Source organism: Felis catus, chromosome F2 (genome assembly GCF_018350175.1).
Source record: "Felis catus isolate Fca126 chromosome F2, F.catus_Fca126_mat1.0, whole genome shotgun sequence".
NCBI lineage: Eukaryota > Metazoa > Chordata > Mammalia > Carnivora > Felidae > Felis > Felis catus.
This window is the reverse complement of record NC_058385.1, coordinates 8419820-8428955: the sequence shown is the minus strand read 5'-3', so window position 1 is coordinate 8428955 and position 9136 is coordinate 8419820. Positions and strand designations below refer to the sequence as shown.

The window sequence follows — 9136 nt, the reverse complement described above, 5'->3', positions numbered from 1 at the left end:
CTGGAATATACTCAATATCCTGAGAATTGTTTGAAAAGCGATCTTCTGTGAAAACGTTGAAGTCATTTAGGACTAAAGAACAGGTTGGTTGTGAAAAGTGTGCCTCAGTACATCGGAAGATGTTGAAAACAGCTTTATGGCCTTCACGACAGTTGTGAATTTTAGGTGCTGTGCCAGAGTAACTAATACGTGAGCGTTTGTGAAGTTTCCCGCTCAGTTGGAGCTGTCTTTAAGTTACAGCTATTTAGAGAGCCTGTGATACAGCCAAAACACAGCACTTAAAATTTGGGGAACTGCTGTTGTCTTCCATTCCTCATTTAAAAACATCTGTAGTACTTGGAAACAAAACCCATGCAGGACCTTGGGATATTTAGTACTGACCTAAAGATAGGTTAAATAGTGGTCGTGGTGCCAGTGAGCCTTAGAGGCCAACTTGTATGGATTAGGGATGTAAAGAAACACGAAGTTGGGAGGCCTCTCCTGTCCTAAACCTCATTTCCTTTGGATTTACAGAGTATTCACAACTGTGAGCTGTAAACATAAGGCAAGAGAAACCACCCTGGCTGTGCGTTTGCTGGATCACATGTCCTCACCTGACATTCCTAAGTGCAGGTGTACAAGCTCTGGATATAAAGTGAACAGGCAAGAGAACGGAGAAGTAGAAATTCTTGGCCGTGAGCAGTCAGATCTGCAAACGTCATTATTTGGATCAGTGGGCTTAATAAGATAGTGCTTTGGGACTCCTGCAAAACACTTAGGAACTATCTCAAGACCATATATGGGTGTTCCTTTCTCTCTCCAGGGGATATTTTCCAACCAATCTAAGACTGGCTCGCTAAGGGCATAGATTTCTCAGTGCCTGGACCTCGATTCCCAGAGGGCAGGGTACGCTGCTGGTCAGTGGTATTCAGTCAAATTATGCTTCATCAGAGAAGTACACGTGAATCCCCAGAGGCGTGGCCTTTCTAACCATCCTCCTTCAAAAAAGTGAATGTGTAGATCTAACTATACAAAGAACCTGGCCAGGCCAAAGCTTTATTTTTTTGAAAATAAGAGGAGCCAAATTAATAATTTACTTCATTCCAGGAATAGTATAGTTCACTTATATAGCAAGTTCAACTTTTAGAACGAGAGAAGTGAATCCTTCCATACATTTTGTTCTGTAAACTGCCTTTTTTTCTTTACATAGAACCTACCCTAAGAGGTATTGTTAATATTGTATTATTCAAAACTTTTCATGTACATAAAAGTGTATGTAATCATAATCTACTCTTTATATAAAGTCTGTATCTTTAAAAAATACAAATGAGAATACTAAATGTAAATTATTTTTATCATATATCTGGCAGAAGTTCCTATATCAGCACATAACTTCATTTCTTTTAATGAATGTTGCATTATATGGATGCACCTGAATTTAGTTAAATAACCAGAATTTATTTAGTAATTATTCACTTGAAGAATTATTTATTTAAGAACATTTACTATATTCAGGTATGACTTTGTCTAAGTCACTTGGATTCCACCTTGATTCCACTCTTAGTCTACGTTTTCACATAATTATGTGAACTATCGGAATCTTAATTCAGATGGTTTTCAGCCAGTTCTCGGGATATTGAATGTATTCCAAAGACTTCTTTGCTGCAATATACGTCAATCATCAAAACAAGCTTGTAGGTATGTATACAAGAGAAGAGATAAAAGAGAAATAGATATTTCTGTCCTAAGATTCCAGAATTTTTAAGTTGTTACCAAATTGGTGCCCTTGAATGATTGCACCCATTTATATTCCTACTAGTAGTGGAAGTGCAATAACGTCCATCTGGTGGACAAAAGAAATGTATCAGTATTTTATCTCTGCCCTCCATTTGTTGAGTTTCTCTTTCTGGGGCTCCTATTGATTGGGTGACCTGGAGGTCCTGTATGTTAGCTTTCTTTCACGGGCTCTTTTAGTCTTTTTTAATTTTACAGTGTGGGATTATTTCTTTGACTTTCTCATCTAGCACTTTTATTGATTTAATTTTTCATTTTGATAATCTTGAGGTTTGTTTTTTTTTTTAACTCGTCCATTCTGGTAAATTTCAAACATAGAAGTAGAGGGAATGGTATAATGAATCCATTCAGCTTTAAGAACTGTCAACAGTTTTCATGTATAACTTCATTCTCTCCCCCAACCAACCTTCAAATTATTTTGAAGTTAATCCCAAACATTATATATACACATTTTTCAGTGTCTAAAGGACTCTTAATTATTACTTTGTAATTATTTACCTTGTTTTTTCAGTTTAGTATGTGTTAAGTATGTTCACTTTGCTGTGCAACAGATCTCCAGAAGTTTTCCGTCATGCGAAACAAACTATACCCACTGAAAAACAACCCCCATTCTCCCCATCCCTAACCCTTGCCAACTACCATTCTGATCTTTGTTTCTATGAGTTTGACTACTTTAGATACTTCATAGAAGTGAAATCCTACAGTATTTCTCTTTGTGACTGGCTTATTCCATTTAGCATAATGTCCTTAAACTTCATCTTTGTGCTGTATGACAAGATCTCTCTCCTTTTAAAGGCTGAATATTTCATTGCATGTACATACCACATTTTATTCATTTATCCCTCAATGAACATTTGAGTGGCCTCCACCTTTTGACTATTGTGAATAATGCTGCACTGAACACAGGAGTATTAATACCTCTTCCAGATCTGGCTCTCGATTCTTTTAGGTAAATACTCAGAAGTGGGATTGCTGGATCATATGGCATAACTTTGTATTTTTCATTTTTTGAGGAACCTCCATTACATTTTCCATAGCAGCTGCACCATTTTACGTTCTCACCAAGGGTTCCAATGTCTCCACATCCTCGACAACACATTTTCTGTTTTGGGTTTTTAATTTGTTTTTTGTTATAGTAGCTATCCTAATGGGTGTGAGGTGGTACCACACTGTTTTGATTTGCATTTCTCTAATGATTAGTGAAGTTGAGCATCTTTTCTTACACTTGTTAGCTATTTCTGTATCGTTTGAGAAATATCTATGCAAGTTATTTGTCCATTTATTAATCAGGTTATTTATGTTCTTATTGGGTTGTAGGAGTTCTTTCTATATTCTGAATATTTAACTCATTATTAGTTATGCGATTTGCAAATATTTTCTCCCATTCTATAGGTTGCCTATTCACTGTTGATTGTTTCCTTTGATGTGCAGGCTTTTTTTAAGTTTGATACAGTCCCATTTGTCTACTTTGCTTTTGTTGCCTATGCTTTTGGGTGTCGTATCCAAGAAATCATTGCCAAATCCCTTGTCATGAAAACTTTGTTTTCTTCCGGGAATTTTGTAGCGTAGGTATTAGTTTAAATATTTTTCTGTGTGAGACAGAACGTGCGTATGTGCAGGGCCAGGGCAGAGGGAGAGGGAGAGAGAATATCTTAAGCAGGCTCCATGCTCCGTGCAGAGTCCAATGTGGGGCTCAACCCCACCACTGAGAGATCGTGACCTGAGCCAAAATCGAGTGGGATGCTTACCTACTGAGCCATCCAGATGCCCCTAGTTTAAGTCTTTAATTTTGAGTTAATTTTTGAATATGGCTTCACAGTTTTGCATGTAGATATCCAGTTTTTCCAGCACCATCTGTTAAAGAGACTGTCCTTTCCCCTGCTGTGTGTTCTTGGCACCCTGATTGAAAATCATTTGACCCTATACATGAGGGTCAAGGCATCCTTGCATTCCAGGAAAAAATCCCTCTTGGTCATGGTGTGTAATCCTTTTAATATGCTGATGAGTTCGTTTGCTACTATTTTGTTGAGGATTTTTGCATCAGTATTCATCAGGGATATTGGTCTGTAGGTTTTTTTTATTAAGGTATAATTGACATATAACAATAGTTTCAGGTGTGTAAGGTAATGATTTAATATTTGTATATATAGTCTGTAGTTTTCCTGTAGTGTCTTTGGCTTTGGTATTGGAGTAATGCTGTCCTTTAGAATGAGTCTGGAAGTATTCCCTTCTCTTTGGTTTGTTAGAGGAGTTTGAGGATTGGTGTTAATTCTTCTTTAAATGTTTGGTAGCATTCCCAAGTGAAGCCATCTGATCCTGGGCTTTTCTTTGTTGGTAGGTTTTGATTACAGATTTAGTCTCCTTACTAGTCTGTTTCAATTTTTTATTTCTTCATGATTCAGTCTTAGTACGTTGTGTATTTCTAAGAATTTATCCATTTCTTATGGGTTATCCAGTTTGTTGGCATGTAAGTGTTCATAGTATTCTCTCATAATCCTTTTTGGGGTTTTTAAAAATTATTTATTTATTTATTTATTTATTTATTTATTTATTTATTTATTTATTTATGAGACGGAGTGGGGGAGGGGCAGAGACGGGGAGACACAGAATCCAACACAGGCTCCAGGCTCTGGGCTGTCAGCCAAGAGCCCAACATGGGGTTCAAACTCACAAACTGTGAGGTCATGACCTGAGCCAAAATCAATGCTCAACCAACCGAGCCACGCAGGTGCCCCAATCCTTTTTGGTTTTGTGGCATTAGTTGTGATGTCCCAGGTTTCAATTCTGATTTTAGTTATTCAAATATTTTTTCTTTTTTTGAAATTAATCTAGCTAAAGGTTTTTAAATTTTGTTGATCTTTTCAACAATCCAATTCTTAGTTTTGTTGATATCCCTATCAGGGTTTTTTCTATTCTCTATTTTGTGTATGCTCTCATCTTTAGTATCTTCCTCATGCTAACTTTTGAGTTTCTTTTTCTTTCTCTAGTTGAGATGTAAAGTTAGATTACTGATCTGAGACTTTCTTAATGTAAGCGTTTACACCTATAATCTTCCCTGTTGGTACTGTTTTCACTTTATCTCATACATTTTGGTGTGTTGTGTTTCCATTCTCATTTGTCTCCTGGTATTTTCTAATTTCCCTTGTGAATTCCTTGACCAAAGAACTTGACTAAATTGGTTTTTTTGAATTCCAGAAAGTTGAACTCACAAATCTGTTTCCATTTTCTTTGTTATTTATCCTTGGTTTTCCTCTAGGATAGTTTCAGTGAGGTCTCTAAGCAGAGATGAAGCAACTATCTGTGCTCAGTCTGCAACCCTGAGCTGAGATTGAACGGATTCTTAAGGTTTCTTGAGCATCTGTTTTATATAGATAACCCATATAGGACATTTCTCATTAACAAGAACGGTAGAGTGGCATTGTGCTGAAAGGTAGGGGCTCCCGAACCAGACCATCTGGGTTCCAAATTTGGCTTTTCTCTTTTCTAGCTGAGACTTTGGTTAGGTATGTTACTTACATTCTTGTATATGAGTTTCTTCACCAATCAAATGAGAATACTAAAAATCCCTTATGGAGTTATTCAAAGATGAAATGAGTTAATATTTTTAATGTACTTAGGTGAGTGATTGGCATAGAGTAAGAACTATTTCAATATTTGGAATTGAATAAATTTGAATTTCAGAAAATGAAATGCATCTGAGAATGTGGCCCCTTGAATTTGTCTCACTCATACCTGGTACAGAGTTCCTCGAATACAACAAGATTTAAAACATTTTTTTTTCCTGCTTAGAGGTCAACTAAGTTGAGTGGTGACAATTTTTGCACTTAAGTAGGTAGTTAATAAAAAAAACAAACTTAAGTAAGTTTGAATGACTGTGTGTATCCCTGACAAGATACACAGGTGTCACAGTCGCGACTGAAAGGAATTCACAGAAAGTCGGACTAACAGAGTCAAGAGGCACAACCTGGCCAAGGGAACACTCAAGGAAACAGATTCCAAACGTTTGTTTCCTTTATTTTTATTAACCCTTGCATTCGCACAATATTTCAGCCAAAGCTTGAGGAAAGTAAGAACCCGACCTATTGAAAGCTCAACCAAAAGACCATAATAAAATAGCCAAAGATACAGTTCTACAAAATTGCAATATTTTTTAATGTCTGTTTATTTTTGAAAGAGAGAGAGAGAGAGGCAGAGTGCAAGCAGGGGAGGGGCAGAGAAAAAGAGGGAGACACAAAGCCCGAAGCAGGCTTCAGGCCCAGAGCTGTCAGCACAGAGCCCGACGTGGGGCTTGAACTCGCAAACGGTAAGATCATGACCTGAGCTGAAGCTCAACCGACTGACCCACCCAGGCGCCCCGGCAGTATTTTTTAGAAAGAACTTTTGACATTGTTTTCCTGTAAGCATTTGACAGGTGTTTTTAATCACACAGTATTCATTAGTTGTTCACTTACAGTTTGGCACATTTGCATTATGAAGCCTCAAGTGTTTTCATTTCTAAAAAGGTCAGCACTGTGGGCTTAAGTCTTTTTCAAAGATAAATCCCATTAAACTTTGCTTTACAAAAAAATGAAAGAAGACCCACAAGGGCAAAACTGAGGAAGGAGAAATCAACCATTACACTAAAACCAGGAAGACCGATTTATCGCAGTTCAGTCCTTTGTTGCCACGATGCCAGAAAATGAGGTTGACACATGTTCTTTAAAGATTCTTCTTGTTTTTCTTTTGAAATAATCTTGAACTTACAGAAAAGCTGCAAGAACAGTACAAAGAACATTTTGTCAACCGTTTGGGTAAAGGTGGTCGACATGACACTCCATCACCCCCAAACACTTCAGTGTATTATTTCCGGCACAAAAATGCATTCTGCACAACCATAATAGAGCCGTTAAAATTAGAATATTCACATTGATAGCGTTAGCTCCGTCCAGTCCTCACATCTCCTCCAAGTTTTGCCGGTCGTTCCAATTTTGCCCCTTAGAGCACAGAGATCCCAGTAACAATCAGGCATCCCGTTGAGTTAACAGATCTTGTGTGTCTCATTTAGCCCGGAACGGTTCCTCGGTGTCCCTCTGACCGTCATGCCCCTGACGCTTCTGAAGGTTCCAGGCACCGAAATTTGGATGCTTTCCTTACCCCACGTGGGCTGCGGCACCTCATTCGGGGCCGCCTCCTGCAAGCGTGCCCTCCTGCCCGGAGACCCTCCACTTGGGCCGGACGCCCCAAGCCCGACCGCCCTTGCCATCGCAGTGACGCCACCTCACCCTGCTCGGGCTCCGGCACCCTGGCACCGGGGCCCCCACCCAGGCAGCACCCCTCACCCCACTGAGGCGACAGCACCTTGCGCTGGGCAGCCCCTCCACGGACACCCACCTCACCCTGCTCCGGTGCCGACAGCCTGCGATGCGAACGTCGCGGCGCCCCACTCCCCGGGCGGCTGGTCTCACGCAGAGGCTGACTTGCTCAGGGGGAGAGGGATCACGGGAAAAAGGACAAGCTTCGGATGGTGTTCAGAAACGCGTTTTAGTATCTGTCTGTACGTGAGTCGTAGCCGAACCGGCTGACGAACTGAAGTCCTTTTACTTAAACAGAAAGCACAAACCGTAAGCACAAAAGCGTTCTCGTTTACATCATGAATCCCGAAGGAGTATTTTGAAGTGTTAAAACGGGTGGTCACATTTGTGATTATTTTAAAAACATGCGCAGAGAATTCACTCAGTCTTCAACATTTTCTATGTATACACAAAAATGAAACCAATAAAAATTATCGTGTAAGACATTTAAATTAGTAAGCTGTTATTATATAATTTGGGTTCCTGTTTTATAATGATGTGTTAGTGTTCTCCAGAGAAACAGAACCAATAACTTCTATATACATGACATTTATGGAAATATATGAAATTTATTGTAAGGAATTGGCTCATGTGATTATGAATGCTGACTAGTCCCAAGATCTGCAGGGTGAGTCAGCAAGCAGAGACCCGGGAGAGCCAGTGGATTAGTTCCAGTCTCAGTCCAAAGGCCGGAGAACCAGGAGCAATAACGGTGTAGCTCCAGTCTGTAGGCCCATAGGCTGAAGATCTGGAAAGAGACAACGTTTCGGTTCAAGTCTGAAGACAGGAAAAAGCCAGTGCCCCAGCTCAAAGTCAGGTAGGAGGAAGTCCCTCTTACTCCTGGGAGGGTCAGCATTTTTGTTTATTTGGGCATTCGAGTGATTGGGTGAGGCCCACCCATGTTGGGGTGAGGGGCAATCTGCTTTACTCAGTGTACTGATTTAAATGTCAATCTCAGGGCCACCTGGGTGGCTCGGTCTGTGAAGCGTCTGACTTCGGCCCAGGTCCTCATCTCACAGTTCGTGAGTTCGAGCCCCGCATCAGGCTCTGTGCTGACAGCTCAGAGCCTGGAGCCCGCTTCAGATTCTGGGTCTCCCTCTGCCTCTGTCCCTCCCCCCTTCGCACTCTGGCTCTGGCTCTCTCTCTCTCAAAATAAATAAACATTAAAAATTTTTTTAAATGCCAGTCTCATCCCAAAACAACCTCACAGAAGCACCCAGAATAATAGTAGCCCAAATATCTGGGCCCCTCGTGAGATGTATAGTCAAGTTGACATATAAAAATTAACCATCACATGGGGCGCCTGGGTGGCGCAGTCGGTTGAGCGTCCGACTTCGGCCAGGTCACGATCCCGCGGTCCGTGAGTTCGAGCCCCGCGTCGGGCTCTGGGCTGATGGCTCAGAGCCTGGAGCCTGTTTCCGATTCTGTGTCTCCCTCTCTCTCTGCCCCTCCCCCGTTCATGCTCTGTCTCTCTCTGTCCCAAAAATAAATAAACGTTGAAAAAAAAAATTTAAAAATTAACCATCACAAATGTCAAGCTGCATGTTCCTACAGGAAACCCTCTCGTGATTACTGCCAGTCCAGACCACCATCCCTTCTTTTTTTTTTTTCCTCTTTCACCTATAACCTAAAGTTTAACATCTTCCTGTTTTTAAGTATGCAATTCAGTAGTGTGAAATATACTCACATTGTGATCTCCAGAACTTTTTCATTCTGCAAAACTGAAACTCTATACTCATCACACAACAACTCCCTTTTCCCCCACCTCCTGGCCCCTCGACCACCGTGCCACTTTTCTGTTTCTCAGAGTTTGACTATGTCGGATACCTCACAGAAATGAAATCATAACGGTATTTGTCAGTTTGTGACTGCCCATGTCATGTAACATAATGTCCTCAAGGCCCACCTACGTTGTAGTATTTGACAGGATTTTCTTTCTTTTTAAGGCTAATATTCCGCTGTGTGTACCACATTTTCTTTCTCTATTAATGGACATTTTGGTTGTTTCTACTTCCTGGCTACTATGAATAGCG

At 40.4% G+C, this 9136-nt stretch overlaps 1 long non-coding RNA gene across 1 annotated transcript; it reads left to right on the top strand.

The window, feature by feature from the left end:
* Positions 1-4393: 4393 nt before the first annotated feature.
* LOC111558513 lies at positions 4394-7549 on the top strand. The gene is made up of 2 exons (XR_006592379.1): positions 4394-6076; positions 6818-7549. It is a non-coding gene; the product is annotated as an uncharacterized LOC111558513 (long non-coding RNA).
* The last annotated feature ends 1587 nt before the right edge of the window (positions 7550-9136 follow it).